Below are 21,451 nucleotides of genomic sequence, written 5' to 3'. Positions count from 1 at the left end.
TGCTAAGGTGAATCTAGTAATCCAGTACACCAAGCTAATGTTCTGAAGACATGGAATCAAATCCCACTGTGGCAGATGGTGAAAAATAAAAATCTGGAATGGAAAGCTAATGAAGTGGGTGATCGCACAGGGCAGCATTACACTTGGCACATGGACACACAAGATGGCCCCTGAGCCATATTGGGCTGCTTGACACACAAGATGGCTGCTGGACCACAATATGGAGAGAGACAACAGAACAAACACAGATACTGCCTGGGGCCACCAGAATGCCAGCACAATGCACTCACAACCCAGTTGATTAGTTTACGCTGGGTGGGGGAAAGAATACACATGTGTAGCATATACTGCCCACTGAAGTCTCTGGGTCCAGCGAACACCTTTGACAGAAATGCTAACTGTTTGATACAGACTCAATACAAAGTGCTAAAAGCCAGGGCTGCAGTAATCGTCCTTCTCAGGAAGAGCAATTAACACCCATTACCACAACAATGGACTTTCGCACAGACATTAAAACTGACAATGTCTGCGCTGAAACTGACAACGCTCGCCATGAAATTAACAAAGGCTGTGCTGGAACTGACAATGACTGCATCGAAACGATCAACGATTCTGCAATTTTTGCAGCAAATAAACAATGTTACAGAAACAATAACCTCATCACTGACCTTTTGTATTATAAAATGTATCAAAATATCCTGACATGTGCTCTGGGTGGAGAAAAGACTCACAGCTGACCACTGTGCAGCTGGTGTCCGTCTCTCCCCAGAGCTCCTGTATTTCCTTGTACAATAAATTCTATTATTGAACCCCGACTCTGACTCCAAGGCTGGTAATTTTCCCCACCACACTAGTAACCACAGTTGATTGTTGTAAAAACCCAATGGTTCCCTCTCCAAGGGAAGGAAATCTGCCTGACATACTTGATCTGGCCTACTTTTGATCCACAGCATCATGATGGATGCTTAACTGGGTAATTCTGGGTGGACAATAAATTCTGACCTCGCCAACAACACCCACATCCCATGAACAAAGTTTTTAAAAATCCAGTTTTATTAACTGAATTTAATGTTGCTGGTGGCTGTGGAGACAAATCAACCAAATCTCTTTAATTCAATCATGGAATGGGGGTGCTGATGCAAGGTCCGCAACAATCCATCTTCCCGACCTGATGCAGTTGATGGGTGGCACAGTGGTAATGTCACTGGGCCAATATCTAGAGGCCTATCTCTTGGCTCCGTCAAGATGTGAGAAGAAGCTGTTAAGATATGTCAAAAAACCTGATGTGAGTTGTCAAGGGTTGTCAAAGCATGTTCTGTTCACAGCTGTCAAAGTGTGTTTCTTGATCACTAAGAGTGCTTTTTTTAAATAAACTATAGTCGGCAATGTTGCACTTTTCTCCCAAGTGTTTCAGGAACAATGGGAAGGAGAGTTGGCATGGGAAGTTAAGTAGGAAAGTGTGGAAATATGGTTTGCCACCACCTGGTATGAAGGGCCAGAGGGGAATATGTTGGCAGAGGGAACATGAGGTGCCCTGGGAATGGGTAGGGGCAGATGCTGGTATAGAGGGAATATGGCGGGGTTGGAGGGGTGGGGGGGACAAAGGGATTGATGGAAGAGCATAGCGTGTCATAGGATGCATAAGGAGCAATGTACGATGTGTAGAGAGCATGAATGGGACTCGGGACATCTGTGGGGATGGGAGGGAGTGAAGAGCAAGGGCTGGGGGGTTATTTTATGTTTAATTATTTTCTTGTAATGTTTGAACAAAGTACTGGAGACAAGCACATTTTGGAACGTAGAAGTCTCCTCCTTTTTTCTCAGGTCATCTGTCCCAACTGTCAAAAACTCTCTTCTCGGCCTGGTCCTGATTTTGCAACTTACACATGACCGACATTGTTATGGACCAGGCCAGACCTCTCAAAACATTTCAAGAAGGTAGACCAGAACCTAACATTTCTAGTTGTTTTCAGGAGGTGTAGAGTGGATACTCTAGGTGAGAGTCAACTGATCAAACCACTTCATTTTAAACAAAACAGATTTATTTACAAGATTACTAAATGAAACATAAGGAACAGCGAACAGAATAATGAGAGAGAGAGAGAATGAGAGAGAAAGAGAGAGAAAGAGAGAGAAAGGGAGAGAGAAAGAGAGAGAGAAAGAGAGAGAAAGAGAGAGAAAGGGAAAGAGAAAGCGAGAGAAAGAGAGAGAAAGGGAAAGAGAAAGAGAGGGAAAACCAGTCTGGGCCTGCTTCTGGGTGCAGCAGCTTTTCTGTGTTACTGCTAACAAAAAAACCAAACCAGAGAAAAGCTGAGCTGGGAGAGCTGACCACACCTCTTTCATTGTACATGTCTTGTTTTTAAACTTGAAAGCCTTCTGCTTGAGGCAGTATCAGTTAGCTATTATCAAATTGGCCCTTCAACCTCCAGACCTTTTGGAGTCTGTCATTTACCAACTTCTCTGAAAAAAAAAGCTTGCATAACCTCGTTAAAGGAGCAGCTTCGTGACACCTCCCCCCTTACAAAAAAAATGAACCATCAATGTCCAAAGATAGCTTCATTTTAAAACCCCTTTTAAATTTTGTTAATACTCTAAAAGACACAAATAAATTGCATTGACTGCAAACACGTAAACATACACAACTACATTCCATTTCAGTCTGTTGTACTCCTGCCACCGAATGCCTCCGTTTGTCATTTGAGTCTTGACAATGTGTCCTGCCATATGCACGATTTTCAAACTGAATATCTGTAACACCAAGCTCCATCTAAACAGTCTGGCATTTTTGTCCTTAAATTTCTCCACAAGCTTCAATGGTTTATCATCAGTATATATGATTGTTAGCAATAAGGTCTCTGAGACAACAACTGAAATGTTGTCATGCCAACACCAAGCTTTAGGACTCCTTCTCAACCATCGAATATTTCTGCTGATCAACGTCCAACTATCTGGAGAAATACACGCTAAGTCTTTCTTTCTTCTTGTTATCTTCTTGCAACAGCACAGCACTGACACCCACATCACTTACATCGATAGCCACCTTGAATGACTTTGTGTAATTCGGTGTGGCTAATACTGGGGCAATGATTAACACACCTTACAGGCTATCAAATGTCTTCGGACAGTCTACTATTCACTGAAACTTCTTGCCTTTATTTATCAATCAGTAAGTGGAGCAGCTACACTGCTAAAATTTGGTACAAATTGTCAAGAAAATCCATTCCATCCCAGGGACTACAGCATGGGAAACTCCCCAGTTACCTTGGTTTTTGCATCCCCAGGGCCATTTGTACATGTCCAATAACATGGCCCAGGAAAGTGACTTGGGCTTTGGCAAATTCACTTTAAGCCAGGTTTATCACCAAACCTGCCTTCCAAAGTCGACTAAACAAGTCTGATAAATGTTGTAAATGTTCCTTCCATTTGTGACTACAAAATCACCAGGTCATCAATATAAACTACACAGTTGGGTAATCCAGAAATGGCCTTATTGGTGAGTCTCTGAAAAGTGGCTGGCACATTTTTCATACCAAATGTCATGACTTTAAACTGATATAGTCCATTTGGCATTACAAACGCCAAAATTGCTTTTGCTCTTTCTGACAAAGGTATCTGCCAGTATCCTCTGGACAAGTCCAACTTAGAAATATAAGTTGCTTGTCCCACAGTCACAACACAGTCTCCCAAGTGCGGAATTGGATATACATCAGTCTTTGTAATTGCATTGACTTTGCGATGATCCACACATAAACGTTGGATACCACCTGGTTTTGGCACCATTACTATAGGTGTGCTCCAGTTACTGTAACTCACTTCGATTATGTCATCTTGGAGCATGTGTTCAATGTCCTTTGGAACTTGTGCCAAATTTAGAGGGTAATGCTTATAAGGATGTTGCTTAATTGGAACAGTATCTCCTATATCCAGATCATGCATAATTAGGTTAGTACTTCCCAGCTTATTTCCACTTATCTCTCCATGTGATAGTAATAACTCTTCCAAGTCATTTCAATTTTCCTCAGGAAGGTAACTCAATAGTTTATCCCAAATTTTCCTCATTTTCCAATTTAATTTGAGGAATCTCCAGTTCAGAATCCTCTGAACTTGGTTACAACACAGACGGAAGAATCAGTAACACATTCTTCTTTTGGTTTCCTTCCCTGCCAAAATACCTGTTGAGCACATTCACATGACACACTCTGAGACTTCTTTCTGTCTGGAGTACCTATCAAATAGTTCACCTCACTCAATTTCCTTTCAAATTGATAAGGTCCACTAAACCTTGCTTTTAAAGGTACACCTATCACTGGAAGTAACACTAATATCTTATCCCCAATGGCAAAATTGTTGATTTCTTGGCTGCTTCCTGTTTCATTGTATGCTGTGATACTTTTACATACTGTCTGCCCAACTCGCCAGCACTATTTAATCATTTCTTAAAAATTCCACACTTTTTAAATATGGTCTCTGAACTCTGACTAACCAATTTCTCTTAAGTCATTTTTAATGGTCCTCTCACTTCATGCCTGAAAACAATTTCAAATGGACTGAACTCGGTTGTTTCGTTTCGTGCATCTCTGATTGCAAAAACACAAATAGAATTCCCTTATCCCAATCATCTGGATAGTCTTGACTATAAGCCCTCAACATGGTCGTTAATGTCTGATGCCACCTTTCTAGCACTTCCTGTGATTCTGGATGGTAGAGAATAGATTTGAAGCTGTCCATAACTTCCTGGAATAATTTTGATGAGAAGTTTGACCCTTGATCAGATTGTATTTCTGTCAGTAGGCCATATCTAGTGTACAATTTAAGTAATTTATCTACAAAGAGGTGGTTTTAGCAATTTTTGGAAGATCTGGAAATAGATAAGAGTCCTGGGCCAGATGGGATTTATCCTCAGATTCTCTGGGAAGCCAGGGAGAAGATTGTAAAGCCTTTGGCTTTGATCTTTATGTCATCAGGAGTAGTGCCAGAAGACTGGAGGATAACAAATGTTGTTCCCTTATTTAAGAAAGGGAGTCAGAACAGAACACCCCTGGAAATTATAGGCCAGTGAGCTTGCCTTTGGTTGTGGGTAAGGTGTTGGAAAAGGTTATAAGAAATAGGATTTATAATCCTCTGGAAAGGAAAAATTTGATTTGGGATAGTCAGCACGGTTTTGTGAAGGGTATGTCATGCCTAACTACCCTCATTGTGCTCTTTGAGAAGGTGACCAGACAGGTGGATGAAGGTAAAGCATTTGGTGTGATGTACATGGACTTCAGTAAGGTGTTTGATAAGGTTCCACATGGTAGGCTATTGCACAAAATACAGAGTTTCGGGATTGAAGGTGATTCACTGGTTTGGATCAGAAATTGGTTAGCTGAAAGAAGACAGAGGGTGAGGGTTGATGGGAAATGTTTATCCTGGAGCTCAGTTACCAGTGGTGTGCCACAAGGATCTGTTTTGGGCCATTGCTGTTTGTCATTTTTATAAATGATCTGGTTGTGGGTGGAGAAGGATAGATTAGTAAATTTGCAGATGACACCAAGGATAGTGCTGAAAGATGTTGTGGGTTACAGAGGGACATAGCTGGGTTGAGAAGTGGCAAATGGAGTTTAATGCGAAAAAGTGTGAGGTAATTCACTTCAGAAGAAGTAACAGGAATGCAGAGTACTGGGCTAATGGTAAAATCCTTGGCACTGTAGATGAACAGAGAGATCTCAGTGTCTGGGTGCATAATTCACTGAAAGTTGCCACCGATGTTGATCGGGTTGTTAAGAAGACGTATGGTGTGTTGGCATTTATTGGTAGGGGATTGGGTTTTGGAGCCACAAGGTCATGCTTCAGCTGTACAAGACAGTGGTAAGGCCACACCTGGAATACAGTTCTGGTCACCGTATTATAGGAAGGATGTGGAAGCTTTGGAAAGCATTCAGAGGAGATTTACTAGGATGTTGCCTGGTATCGAAGGAAGGTCTTAGGAAAGGCTGAGAGAACTGAGGCTGTTTTTGCTGGAGAAAAGAAGGTTGAGAGGTGACTTAAATCGAGACATATAAGATAATCAGAGGGTTAGATAGGGTGGGCAGTGTGAGCCTTTTTCCTCGGATGGTGAAGGCTAACACGAGGGGACATATTTTTAAATTGAGGGGTGATAGATTTAGGATAGATATCAGGGGTAGTTTCTTTACTCAGAGAATAGTAGGGGTATGGAACAGCCTGCCTGCAGCAGTAGTAGACTCGCTGACGTTAAGGGCATTTAAATGGGCATTGGACATACATATGAATAATAATGGAACAGTGGAGGTTAGATGGGCATCACATTAATTTCACAGGTCAGCGCAACATCGAGGGCTGAAGGTCGTGTACTGCACTATAACATTCCATGTTCTATGTTCTAATCCTTTTAGCTGTGATATTGCATAATGGGATGGCATCTGGAAATCCAGGTGACAGATCTATTAATGTTAACAAATACTGATTCCCACTTTTTGTTTGAGGTAGGGTACCTATGCAATCAAATAAGACACTTGTAAAAGGTTCCTCAAATGCAGGAATAGGTAGTTCAGGAGAAGGATAGAAAAGTAAGTAAATATTGAGCTCTGGATCTCAGAGCTCATTGGATGCCCTGCCCATGAGCCCAAAGATTTGCAACTCGAGAATCAGACAATATGACTTGGAAACTCAGTGAACACAATTCATTTATAGTCATTCCTCCTCATGATCGAGAGGTCCATTGCAGAGAACCCCCACGAATGATGAAATTCGCAAGTGCGGAGCCCATTCAAAAGACGGGTTAAAATGGGTTAAAAATCATGAATGTGTGAGTTTTGCCTGCAGATGTTGAATTTTGTTGTTACTCACTCTTTGCCACAAATAGGAGAATTTGCAAGTAGTTATCTAGCAGATACAGAGGATTTACTGTACTTTCAAAATGTTGATTACTCCATTCTACATACCTTGAGAAAATATACATTCAGAATCAGCAGCAACAGAACTATCAACTTTAGCAATGTGAAATGGCACTGACGTGTTGAGAAAGGAAGAATGGTATTTTTTGTGTCTTGTTCATCCATAAATGAAAGGTCAATGTGCACTCGTACTGTGTAAATCTGCAGCAAAGAAAACCTTAATTTAATGTAAACATCTGTCATTGGGAAAACATTAAGAGTCTATTATAAAAGGAGGAATATAACAGAACATTTAGAAGTACATCATATAATCAAGCAGAGTCAGCATGGCTTCATGGAGCGGAAAGTATTCCTGATTAATTTGTTGGAATTCTTTGAGGAGGTACCACACAGGCAAGATAAAGGGGAATCAGCAAATGTATTATATTTTCTGCTTGTCACTTATCACTGCATAACTTTACTTCTTTACTTAATTTCTATCTCCTCCATCGTCCGGGGAGATCTGGAATTGTTTATTATACATTTCTCACTTGAGGGGATATATCTGAACTGAACCCAAACCATTTCCACTTTGAAGCAATCCCACTGTTCAGTTACAATTGCTCACGCCAATTTCTCATTCCAATAAAGCCTGCCCAGCTCTGACCTTGCTATATTGAAGGCCACTCTCTGCCAATTGGATCTTCTTCCTCTGGATTCATGCTTATTATTCTCCGTCACCAGGTGGAACCTGATGATTCGATTCTTATTATCTATTAATTCCTCATTTACTCTCTCTTGAGGGCCAAAGCTCAATTTATTTAATCTTTTCCTTTCCAAGTACCTGTAGAAACTCTTGCTAGCTTTGTCTTATATGCTAAGTTATTCCTCTTAATTAACTTGTTCATCATTCTCTGGTATTCTTTATATTTTGACCAATTGCAGATCTGCCTCTCATCTTCATACACTTTTAGCTAACTTACATGCTTCCCTAACTACTTTAGTCCTCCCTTCAGTTTTTTTTATGGTAGGAATATTCTTTTTTGGAGTATTCTGAAATAAATCCTCAAATGTCTGCCCTGTGTCTCTATTAGTCTATGCCTGAGTGCAGTATGCTAGTACACCTTGGCTCACCAACCTGTGTGGTTCCAACCAAGGTAGAGAACTCAGGACTCTGAGCACTCCTGCGATGAGATCCAGTTTTTCATCATAGCAAGTCATGTACAAGGACCTGTGGGCCTGAACATTGCCACATAGTGTAAACACCTGCTACTCTGCCCGTGGTTCAACAATTCCGGGGTCCATAATGAACCCATCACAGATACAGTACAGTACAACCACCTCAATGATATGCTTTTAATGCTCCACATGAATGGACAGCACTGACCCATGTACCTCTTCCTCTCCTGTGTCAGTGTCACTGCCACATGAGGCATTCACATGCAGGAGAGTTGATACATGCTTGTGCCAATGTGTCAGACCACGACCTGGGCATCCTTGTTGAAGAACAATATGCCAGGTGGGATGTCCTCTTGCCATTAGGCCTCCATCATCCCTCCATCACAAAGATGGCATGGTGTAAATTTTACATTACAATTTAAATTCAAATTTGAATATTTACATGTTCATTTGAGACATTGAGGCAACAGGAACCTACTTAATTCATGGTAGACCAATGATGTTATGGTGTAATTCAGACCCTTCTTCCTAGATTTAGGTCAACACTGAGTCTCTGGTCTGTTTTCAACAGATCTCGGGTCTTCTGCTTCTGACTAGATAACAGAGTAATGTCTATTTCAAACTTGATGCAGACCTTGGTCATGGAAAGGTGCTGTTTATTTTAAACCTAGAGGTGCAGTCAGACAAAACTGAGCAACTTGCCCACCACCAAAATCACTGTGACGATTTTTTGTTTTCTTTTTAAACACCAACTACAACCAATAAGAACACCCATGTCGCTAATTAAATATTGACACGCAAAGCCAGTTGAAAGCAATGTAAACCATCAAATGTGAGTGTGAGGTAGGGAGACAGGGAGAGGACTAAGTCAAAATGGAATTGGAGGAGAAAATAAAGCAATGTATCCCGCATGGTACCCATCTCTGTCTAAAGGCATGGAAAGCATTAATGGACACCGCATGCTCCTTGTCCCATGTCACCCTTGTACAAATGTAACCATGGGAGAGGGGCAGACAGCTGGCAGCAATGACCCCATCCTAGCCAGGCCAGGTCCAGGAGCAGACCCATGAACAGGTCCTCCAATTTGCCCACCCTCCACACCGGGTACCCAAAGATCAGGAGCATTGGGCTGAAATGCAACCAAAAACACTACAAAAGGTTTTTCAAATAACTCTAAAGGGGGTGCAATCGACAACAACCAACACACACATGATCCACAGTGTCCACAGCACTTCAAGTTAAGTTGGGCTGAGAGTCCACTAACCACTGCAAACTGCAATTATAAAGGACTGCTCTATACAACACCCTCCACCTCAGGGTCCCCCATGGAAAATGCGAAGACTCCTGTGTACAGAATCCTCCACCAGCGATCCCTGTTGCCTGGAACAAATAAGGACAGTAAGGAACCTGGTGTTTATTCATTCTTTCCAAGTCACAGCCATGATCAATCATATTGTCATATTCTGATTGGTCTAGGTGAGGTGAGGCTCACTACTTATTGGTTTAAGATATGAATGATCATCGAATCATAGAGCTAATTTGGCAAAGCAGGCCATTTGGCCAATTGAGTCCATACTGACCCTCTGTAGACCATCCTACCCACACCCACCCACTCCCCCCCTCCATCTAATCCTAGTTACCACACATTTCCCACGACTAATCCACTCAGCCTACAAATACCTGGACACTATGGGGCAAATCAGCATGGCCATCCACCTAATATGCACATCTTTGGACTCTGATGATGCTGCTCCTTTGACAAGGTTATTCTGTCCTTGTTTTTTTTTGAGAGGGGTTATAAATGCAGAAGTTCTGATGTGCCTGGTTTGCTTGGGTTTTAGGGCCAATTTGATCTGACTAACAGATACTCCTCAGGCAAAGGCTTTCAAGTTTATAAAAAAAACTTGTACAATGAAAGGGGAATGGCTAGTTCTCCCAGCTCAGCTTTTCTCTGGTTTGGTTTGGCTTGGTGTTAGCAAGCAGTCAATTTTTTGAGACTGCTGGTCAAAGAAACAGCTTCATGGAAAAAGATGTTCCATGCTGAATCCCTCTGCCATCTCTCTCTCTCTCTCTCTATCTCTGTTCTGGAACACCCTGTGTTTGATTTTACCTTTTTTTTAATGAAGGAGTGTTTATGGGGATTGAAACAGCATCATTAAATTGGGATAATCTGTTGTGTTTTCCGATAGGTTAAGTTATTCTATATTCTATTCTCTTTTGTTTGTGTTTCATTTGATAATCCTGCAAATAAATTCAGTTTGTTTAAAACGAAGTGGTTCGGCCAGCTACATCACTCCTGGAATATCCATGTTCCACCTGCTTAAAACAAAGAGCAACGTTAGGATCTGGGATACTATCTTGAAATGCTTTGAGGGGGTCTGGCTTGATCCATAACAGGACTATGGGAAGAATCCCACAGACACAGGGAGAATGTGCAAACTCCACAGACAGTCACCCGAGGTGACCCATAAGGATGGTGGCAATTCACTGACGTCACCACACCCCCTCCCCCATCCCTTGAATGATCTCTGACATTGTCAGTTCTGAGTTTCAACTCTCATGCTGCAACGGTAGTGTTCCTTCTTCTGGGCCAGGAGATAAAGGTCAAAGTCTCACCCGCACCACAACTGTTTTGTCACGTATTTGAACTGGTTAATTAAAAATATCGGCATTATTGAATATCCAGGGGCCTATCCTGTTCATCATGTTTTGTTATGTAATATTATCACTCTTTCTTAAGTTAAGAGGGAATTTTATGCGGTTCATTTTACCTACTTGTCTAAGATATATGTAGATATATGTAGTCAGAATCCAATAATGATTGAGCTCATTATCTTAATTTTTGCTCAATGGCTCAATTTCCCATCAAACTAGATGCTTAACACTGATAATTTGTACTTTCTTAAAGCCACTTGTTATGTCAATCCATGCATAGTCCTAAATGCTAAAGTTCTAAAGGCTATACTGTTACAAACTGAAACATACACTGTTAATACAAAGTATATTTAGTCAAATCTAGTTGCTTCTCTACTACTGTAATTTAAAACAATGCCTGTTCAGAGCACTTTTTAAAATCATTTTCCTCCTGCAGTAACTCCCTCTCTGCATTATCTGCTGCCCAAAATCGCAAGCTTTCAGAGTGCTGCTCTTCCATCACTTGATGAAGGAGCAGTGCTACAAAAACTTGCGATTTCAAATAAACAAATGGACTGTAACCTGGTATCATGTGACTTCTGACTTTGCCCACCCCAGACCAACACAGGCACTTCCATATCGAAAAGAACATAATGAGCTTTGAGGCAAATCATGGTTAATTATTTCCAAAGTTCAGCTTGATGCAGGAAGCAATTCGGTCACCTCTTACATTCCACCAAAGTCTGTGAGAAATCATGATTCACTCTTTACCTCAACTAATTGCAAAAGACATCCCTAGCATCTGATGAGTACAGGGTGCATGTTAGCCCCCAGCATTGGAGTGGTCTGTGCTCAGGCCGCATGTGCAGCAGCCACTATTAATGTGTGAGAACGCTAAAGAGGGAATGCTTTTACAGAGCAGGGAGCGAGGTCTCCCATCTCCGTGCAGCATGGATCTGCCTCTGCACACAATCAATGAGAGCTTCAAAGCCAGGATCCCATTGCTTTGAAGCATATGACCTGTGGAAGAGAGGGCTATACAGCTGGCGAGGATGTCATCAACCATTTGGGTAACAACAAATCCCTCTTATCCTGGGTTGTTGAGGTGCTAGTACCGGGAATCCTGCTCTGATGGCTCCCATAGTTGGAGCATCCTGGGAAATGAATTTTTCAGTGTGCAGTGTGAGTTGTAACTGGCGTTGGGATAATAACCTCTGACAGTTTGTGCTCAGCTAGTTTGCTGTCACACATGGTCTGTAGTTTGGAAGGTGCTTTCTAAGGATTTTTGGCGATTTCTGCTGAGCATCTAGTACGTAGCTAGTTGATTCTCCTTATGCTGTTTGGCATACAAGTAGTCCTGTTTTGTATCTCCACCTCATTTTTAGGTATGCCTTGCTGCACTGTCCATTGAACCAGGGGTGATCTCCTGTCTGGATGATCATGGTACAGCAGGGAATGTGTGATGCCAGGAGGTTGTAGGTTGTGGAGCAATACAATGCTGCTGATGGCCAACAGTACCTTGTGTCTTGAGTTGCCTGATCTGTTCGAAGTCTATCCTATTTAGCACGGTGATGGAATTATTCTCAATGTGAAGCTAGGACATAGTCTCCACCAGGACTGTACGGTAGTGACACTTGCTTAGACTCTCATGGACAGATACATCTGCAGCTGGCAGTTTATAAGGATAACATTTTTCCCGCTTGTTGACCCCTTCACCACCTGCCTCCCGAGCAATTATGCCCTTTGCCAATATTTTACCAGTGGTAGGTGGGTGTCTATTGTAGTGAGGAAGTCTGGCAGCTTTGCTGCACATCCTGCTGTCAGGAATATGCAGGGACTTCCTTTGGGTATCCCCTGTGCCCACGGAAAGCACCCCACCCCCACAAAAGTAATTCTTCACTTTTGAAGAAGCATCATATTTGGACTCAAAAAGTTCATTCTGTTTCTCTCTCCACAGATGCCCCTGGATCTGTTGAGTTTTTCCAGCATTCTGTGTTTTTACTTCTATTAAAAGTGTTTTAGCTGACTTTGAGCTGTTGTCATTGTGTGTAGTAATTGAACAAGCCCTTCTTTTAATCTTCCCATTGGATCTGACCCAAGGAAGAGATGAGAAAGGTTGACCATGGACAAGAGCAAATTTCCAGCTTTTCAATGTTACAGAAGAGGTTTAGATGAGGAGGTGGAAAGGAGGATGGGTGTCTATTGTCCTTCACAGTACAGCAGGGTAACAAAGCATGTGAAGACAAGGGTCATGGAAACGGTCAGACATACAATGGTCAAATAAAGAAAAACAACTTGAGGAACTTACCCTCAAAAAGCTGGATGTAATACCATAAGTTTAATAACCACATAGAATGATTGAGGTCAGTGAATGCTTCCTCAAAAGCCATATCCCTCGAATTACACCACCCTCCTCAGTCATTCCTCAATTCAGCTCGTCACCATTATATATCCAGCAGCAATCATTATCAATCTTCACTCACTTCTATATTAATTGCTTCAGCATATACTATGACACACACCCACACGGTCTGCATAGATTGCTGGTTATTCAAACCCATCTCCACTTCACACAAACAAATTGCACCAATCTCACAGCATTCTTTCATGTGTTTGAGATACCAGAATTGGACTCAGGTGGACAAGGTAAAAGAATTAAACAATGCCAGGTTATAGTTCAACAGGTTTATTGGAAATTGCAATCTTTCACAGCTCAGCTCCTTGTCTTATACCTCTCTATCATACCATGCCTGAGGAAGGAGAAGAACTCCGAAACCTTGCAATTTCGAAAAAAACAGTTGGACTATAACCTGGTGTCGTTTGATTTTTGACCTTCTTTAATGTGATAAGGTGAAACAATCCAGGGTTTGAGGAACAGCCCACCACCCCCCACCGCCTCCCCCACCCCCCCGTCCTTACTTTCCACCCCACCAACCTCCAGATACAATGCATTAACCTCCACTATTTCCACCACTTACAATCAGACGTATTTCCCTCCCCATCTCTATCTGCATTCCGCAGAAACCATTCCCTCCTCGACTCCCACGTTATATCCATGTCCCCCACCAACCCACCCTCCAGTCCTGACACCTTCCCTTGCCACCGCAAGAGGTGTAAAACCTGTCCGCACAACGTCCTCTCACCTCCATCCAAGACCTCAAAGGCTCCTTCCATATCCAACAGTGGATTTGCAGGAAAATCTATCACTTCATCTACTGCATCCATTGTTGTCAATGTGGTCTGCTCTACACCGGGGAGACAGGACGCCAACTCGCGGAACATTTCAGGGAACATCTCTGGGACACATGCACCAAGCAGCCCCACCAACCTGTGCCTGACCACTTCATTTCCCCCTCGCACTCTGCCAAGGACATGCAAGTCCTGGGCCTCGTCCATAGCCAAATCGAAGCCACCAGATGATTAGAGGAGGAACACCTCATCTTCTGCATTGGGACCCTCCAATTAAATGGCATCAAAGTTGACTTCACCAGTTTCCTTATCTCCCCTCCCCCACCTCATCCAGATCCAACCCTCTAACTCGGCAATGCCCTCTTGAACTGTCCTACCTGTCCATCTTCCTTCCCACCTATCTGCTCCACCCTCCACTCTAACCTATCAACATTACCTCCCACCTGCATCTACCTATCGCCTTCCCAGCTACCGTCCTCCCACCCCAATCCCACCCCACCCTCCTATTTATCTCTCAGCTCCCTTCCAACTACCTTCCCACCCCCCCCAAAAATCTGGATGAAGGGCTTATACCCAAAACGTCAACTCTCCTCCTCCTTAGGTGCTGCCTGACCTGCTGTGTTTTTCCAGTGCCACACTTTTCGACTGTTGTCTCCAGCATCTGCAGCCCTCACTTTCTCCTGATCATCATTGGAGGCTACGAATCATCATTGTTAAATTCCTCATACTGAGCCACTGTCAAAAATAAAGTACATTACAGGAAGAGGCCCTTCGGCCCATCAAGAATGTGATGACACTTGATACCTTTGCTTCTATGCAGTCCAAATCCTTCTAGTTCCTGCCTATTCACATATGCGTTAAGATGCTTCTTAAACATTACTACGGTACCCATCTCCAATGGCAGCACATTCCAAGCAGGTAGCATCCTCTGTGTGAAAAACGTGCCTCTCACATCTCCTTTAGACTTGCCCCTTCCACCTTAAACTTGTGTCCCTGAGTAATTGCAATCTCTACCCGCAGAAAAAGACTCTGACTATCCATTCTAACCATGCCTGTCACAATTTTCTAAATATCAATCACATTACTCCTCAACTTTCAATGTTCAAGCGAAAGCAAACCGAGTTGATTGTTTGATGCTACACAGATGCTACTAAGGGTTCCACCATTTACTGTATACTTCCCACTTGCATTCGATCTTCCAAAATGCATCACCTCGCATTTTTACGGATTAAACTCCATTTTTCTGCCCGAGTCTCTGGCCTTTCTATAGCCAGTTGATCCGCTGGCAATCCTCCTCACTATCTGCAGCTCTCCAATCTTTGTGTCATCTGCAAACTTATTAATCAGGCCACCCTCATTCCAGTCCACATCATTCATATAATTTACAAACAACAGGGTCCCAGCACTGATTCTTATGGAACACCAGTGATCACAGATCACCAGTCAGTAAAACACCCTTCCATCACCACTGTCTGTCTTCTATGACTAAACCAGTTCTGTATCCACCCTACCAGTTCAACACACATCCCATGTGACTTCATTTTTGGTTCAGCCTGCTATGAGGGACCATGTCAAAGGCCTTGCTTAAGTCCATACAGACAATACCTCATTAATCATCTTTGTTACTTCCTCAAAAAACTCAATCAAATTTGTAAGACATATCCTTCCCTGCACAAAGCCACACTACCTATCAGTAATAAGTCCACATTTTTCCAAATGTAAGTAAATCCTTTTCGTAAGAGTCTTCTGCAATAACTTCCCTACTAATGACATATGGCCTATAATTTCCTGGATTATCCCCATTGCCCTTCTTAAATGAAGGAACATAGTTGGCTATTCTCCAGTCCTCTGGGACTTCTCCTGTGACTGAAGTGGACGCAAAAAATTCGGACAAGACCTCAATAATTTCCTCACCTGCCTGCTTCAGCGTTCTGGGACAGATCCCATCAGGTCCTGGGGGCTTGTCTACTTTAGTGTTTTTTAAAACACCCAACACCGCCTACGTTTTTCTATTGACATGTCCCAGAATATCAACATATCCCTCCCGAGGCTCACCACCCACCATGTCCTTCTCCATTGTGAATACCAATACAAAGTTTTGATTAAGGACCTCACTCACTTCCTCCAGCTCCATGCATATATTTCCTCCTTTGTCCTTTGACCTACCCTTTCCCAGCTATCCTAATGCCCCTTACATATGTAGAAAACAACATGGGATTTTTCTTCATCCTGTTTGCCAAAGGTATTTCATGGCCCCTTTTAGCCTTCCTAATTCCTTCTTTTAAGTTTCCTTCTTGCTACCTTTGTGTTCTTCAAGTGCCTTTTCTGTCTTCAGTTTCCTGAACTTTACATGCGCTTTCTTTTTCTTTAATGGATAGTGTTGTATAAGAGGGGCCTAGGGGTGCAGGTACATAATTCTTTGAAGTTTGTATCACATGTAGACAGGGTGGTTAAAAAGACATTTTGTACGCTTGTCTTCATTGCTCAGTCCTTTGAGTATCGGGCTTGGGAAGTCATTTTGAGGTTATAGAGGATATTGGTGTCACCTCTTCAGGGATACTGTGTCCAGTTTTGGTCACCCCGTTTTAGGAAGGACATGATTAAGTTGGAGAGGGTTCAGAAGAGATTTACCAGGATGTTGCCAGGTATGGAATGTTCGAGTTATAAAGAAAGGCTGGATAGGCTGGGACTCTTTTTCACTGTTGTGTAGGAGCTTGAGAAGTAACCTTATCGCAGTTCACATCATAATGAAGGTTATAGATAGAGTTAATGGTAGTTGTCTTTTCCCTATGATAGGGATTTCAAGACTAGGAGGCACATTTTTAAAGTGAGAGGAGAGAGAGATTTAAAAAAGACATAAGGGCAATTTTTTTTACACAGAGATTGGTTCGCGTTGGATGAACTTCCTGAGGAAGTGGCTACCATTGCAATGTTTAAAAGACATTTGGGTAACTGCATTAATAGGAAAGGTTTGGGGGGGATATGGGGAAGAAGCGGGCAGGTGGGACTTGTTTAATTTGGGATTATGTTGGGTAGGGACTGGTTGGCCTGAAGGGTCTGCTTCCAAGGGTCTGTGACTGAGCTCTCAATTTCTCTTATTTGAGGTTCCTGAATCTTGCCATCCTTACCTTTCGTTTTCACAGGAACATATAGGTCCTGAACTCTAATCAACCAACCTGTAAAAGATTCCTATATGCCAGACGTAGATTTACCCTCAAACAGCTGCCCTCAATATTAAAAAGTTAAATCAGCTAATAAGTAGAGATAACAATGTACCTTTTGATTGCTAAGGAGGTTGCTATGGTAAGTAAGATTAAAAAGATATTTAATTACCTCTGTTATTCCACATAATCACTTATGTAAAATATGAAATGGCTTAGCAATTTGGAACTGGCCTGGTCTCACTAATTGCTTAAGTCCATCTTCAGAGCAATTGAAGAAGGGCATGTGTGAAAAATATAACATCCAGTTCTGTTCCTGAGGAGACATGGTGTTATATCATTCAGGCTATTCAGTGCTATGAGGTGAAAGTATCGTATAATGCAATGATAATCATTACGTAGCACAGGCACATTCCTGAATGTAAGCTACTTAGACTGCTTACAGACAGGCTCAGTATTACTGTGAGAAAGAATAATCTCAGAAGAACATGAAAGAATCTATCATGAAAGAATATCCAATGCAGAGGCAAATTCATAACAGAATAAAATAACTGTTTCTCTTTATTCATTACAGTTGGTGAAATTTAGATTTTGTAACCATAAAAGTTGAATCTGGATCATTGAAAATTCTGAAGGTGGAAAATATTCCAGTGAAATTCATTGTATGATTGTGGCATGCAGAAGCAAGTCCCGTGGGTTATAATCGGATTTAAATTTATTCCATAACAGCCGTCCACTTGATTTCAATCATTTATACAAAATAATTCAAGAAAGCTAGTTTGAGAAATTATGCAAGACCCTGCTGAATACACAAGATACACAGACATTGTAACAGTATCACAGCCTGTTATATTGTGAAAATTGTATGTTCTGAATAAGTTTGAACATTCTAACTATGAAATTGGGCAAAGTCCAAATACTGACGGGAGCAAGCTGGTGCAGGATTAGCCTACCCAGATTGTTTTCTGATGTTGGCAACATGTAAATCTCATGGTGCCTCCTAAAAGGATTGTAGCTTGCTGTCAGCTATCGGCTTATTCTTGATTGGTTGCGTGCCTGAACAAGAAACACAAATTCATGGCTTCAAGCTGCGATCGATTAAAGGTAGCTCATTCTGCTCACTGCCATCCTGCACTTCTTAAAGGAGGTGCATTGCAGCTAAAGGAAGTTTGGGAAATCTTTTGAAAGGGGTTTTTACCATAGTGAATACTCAAAATTGGCTGGCACTGTGCTCCATGATCTTCCAACTGCTTGTCGGCCTTGGTGTTGAAGCTGGTGAAGAAGAAAGCTGTCATCTATCCATAGGTGGACTGGAGTTACTCCAGATAAACTTTGTGAAGTTTGTAGTTCCGCGCAATACCAGCAGTTTGGCCCCAGCGACCTGGGTGCAGTGCTGCAATAGGCTGAATTACCTCACAACAGCCATCTAGTTCAGTGAATGTAACTTCAAATACCAGATCCTTGTCCCTTCACTTCTAGCTTCCCACGCTGTAAAATGCATCACATTACCATCATTCACCGATCAATGACTTCTATCAATCACAACGTTTGGCTCACATTTATAGTTCTACTTCACCCTCACATCCTCAACACTGCTGCAAGCCTCACACTACACAGCATGTGCAGACTGCCAGCTAATCAACCATGACAGCCACAACATACGAGCACATTGCACCTCTCCCATTGCCGCACTTCCCTCTCTGTTGCAGGACGGGGGAGTTCATAACCTGAAACAGCAGCCCATACGTTGGAAGTGCAGGTATGGCTGCCTGTCCTCACCACAATGGAGGAGATGGAAGCTGTTATCATTGGAAAGGCCAAGGCTATGGCACGTTGTGGAGCATAGGAGGCGGAGGGCTGACCTTATAGAAAGTTATAAAATCATGACAGGCACAGATAAGGTGCCTAGCCAAGGTATTTCCCCCTGGATAGAGGAGACCAAAACTAGAGGGCATAAGTTTAAGCTAAGAGAGGAAAGGTTTACATGAGCAACAGCGTGAGCAGTGGTTACTACTAACAGGATGCTGCTGTCTGCTAATTGACATGCTGCCCACCACACAAATGAATAATGTGTGTGTTAGAACCCCCATTGATTACACATTATTTTGTTTTTATTATTTTATCAATATAGGCTTTGAGCTGTGAACAGGGAGTTGTGAGCTGAAGATGACTTGTGAACTGAAGATGACTTGTGAACTTTGTGCATCAGCTTCTGGTAAATGGAAAATAACTGACCAAACAAGTTTTTGGACAATGTTTTCTATGGACATCTGGACCTGGCTGTACCCCTGGAACATCTGGATAGCAAGGATACCTACGGAAAGCTCCTCCTTCAACACTATAATGTCCAACCCAACTAATCTCCAAACTCAGAGCCGAGGTCTCTGCTCCACCTTCTGCAACTGGATCCTTGACCTCCTGTCCCACGGACTGCAATCAGTGAGGACAGTCAACAGCACCTTCTCACAACAACCCTCAACGCCATCTCCCCACAAAGGCTGATACTCAGCCCCTTATTGAAGTTCCTATAGACTCACGAGTGTGTCGCCAAATTCTGTCCGAACTCCATTTGCAAGTTCACTGATGACACCATTGTTGTAGACCGGATCTGAAACAATGACAAGACAGAAGACAGGAAAGTGATACAGTACTTGGTGGCATGGTGTAAAGATAGCAATCTCTGTCTCAGTGTCAGCAAAATGAAAGAGCTGGTCATTGTCTTTGGGAAGCAAGATGGAGGGCATGCCTCTATATACATCAATGGAGCTGAGGTGGAGATGTTTGAGCGTGTCAAATGTCTAGGAGTGGCAATCACCAACAATCATAATATAGTATATGGGAAATCCATAACATATTACACCAGCTCTGAAATTCATATGAGGCATGTTGGCTGTATGCCCCTCACTTCAAAAACTCCCAAAGTGTCCAACATCAGATGTAACTTGTGGCTGCTCTTTACTTGCTAAATAATCCTGAGTGCGTGAAGAATCATGTGGACAACCAATTGAAGATCGTCAGTCAGCTGTGCAAACGACAATGTCTCTACTTGCTCAGGAGGCTAAGGAAATTCAGCATGTCCAGAAAGATTCTTACCACTTTTTAAAAGATTTTAGAGAGCATTCCATCTGATGCATCACTGCTTGGTATGACAACTGCTTAGCACAAGTCCATCAGAAACTACAGAGAGTTGTGACCACAGACCAGTCCATCATGCAAGCCAACGTTCCATCCATTGATTCCATCTATACTTACAGCTGCCTCAGAAAGGCAGCCAATAGAATCAAAGACTTGTTCCACCCTGATTATAATCTCTTCCAACCTCTTCTATCAGGCAGAGCTTAACAAAATTTAAACACAGGTACCAACAGATTCAAGAACAGCTTCTTCCTCACTGTTATGTAGACTTCTGAATGGACCTCTCAAATTTCATATTTAATGTTGAGATCGCTCTTTATGCGCCTTCTCTGCAGCTATAACATTGTATTCCTCGCTCTGTTCTATTACTTTTACACATTTTATATGGTGTGACCTGCCTGTACTGCACGCAAAACAAAATGTTTCACTGTAACTAGGTACATGTGACAATAATGAATCAAATGAAATAAAGTCAGGAGATGAGTTTGACTGCTGGTGACATAGCACGAAGATTTGAAAGCTCCTTGCCTAATTTCCCACATCAGCATTTTGGGGACAAATTAATGGAATGCTAAATTAGAATTATTACAACCATTACCTGAGTGAAAAGGTGACCCTGATCAACATTTCCAGAAAATCAACCAAGGAATCCACATTTATGTCTGCGAAACAACATATCATGAAACCTTTTAATTGATCTGAACAACTTTGTTACTTTTTTTTATCTATCCCTTAACCACGTTGGTTTGTCTGTCTGTCTGAGGTTGAAAGCAAATATTTCAAGTTTAAAGTGTCTACATTAATTACATTACCTTTTTTTTCTCTCTGTGCTAAAGTTATGACGCACTTAATAAATCATTAAGTCTTTGTCAATCTTACAAAACTGGTGTCTGAAATTAACCAATCACAAAGTCTGGGACTGGTTATTCAAAAGTCTGGTTAGGAACCATTGGAGTAACCATTGGGGTCTGTGACAGTTTTAATTTCACCGTGTGGCAAATAAAGGGGGAAAGGCTAATTTGTTTCTGCTGTCTGTATCATATGGTACAGATGTATAGTATATGTGAAATCTATAACATCTCAATTTCAGAGCTGGTGTGATATTATGCATGTTGGCTGTGTGCCCCTCAATTTGAAAACTCCCAACACAAGTGTCCAACATCAGATGTAATTCTGTAGTTGCTCTGTATTTGCTTAATAATCCTGAGTGTGTGAAGAAGCATGTGGACAACCCATTGAGGATTGTCACTCAGCTGTGCAGACTGGGATACTTGTGATTAC

At 42.1% G+C, this 21,451-nt stretch overlaps 1 pseudogene; it reads right to left on the bottom strand.

Moving 5' to 3' along the window:
* The window catches only part of LOC140485858 (NXPE family member 3-like), a 178,158-nt pseudogene that overhangs the window by 8,441 nt on the left and 148,266 nt on the right, over positions 1–21,451 (bottom strand).

Source organism: Chiloscyllium punctatum, chromosome 15 (assembly GCF_047496795.1).
Source record: "Chiloscyllium punctatum isolate Juve2018m chromosome 15, sChiPun1.3, whole genome shotgun sequence".
In the NCBI taxonomy this organism is placed as follows: Eukaryota; Metazoa; Chordata; class Chondrichthyes; order Orectolobiformes; family Hemiscylliidae; genus Chiloscyllium; species Chiloscyllium punctatum.
The sequence above is the reverse complement of the archived record's forward strand: the minus strand, read 5'-3'. Positions and strand labels throughout refer to the sequence as shown.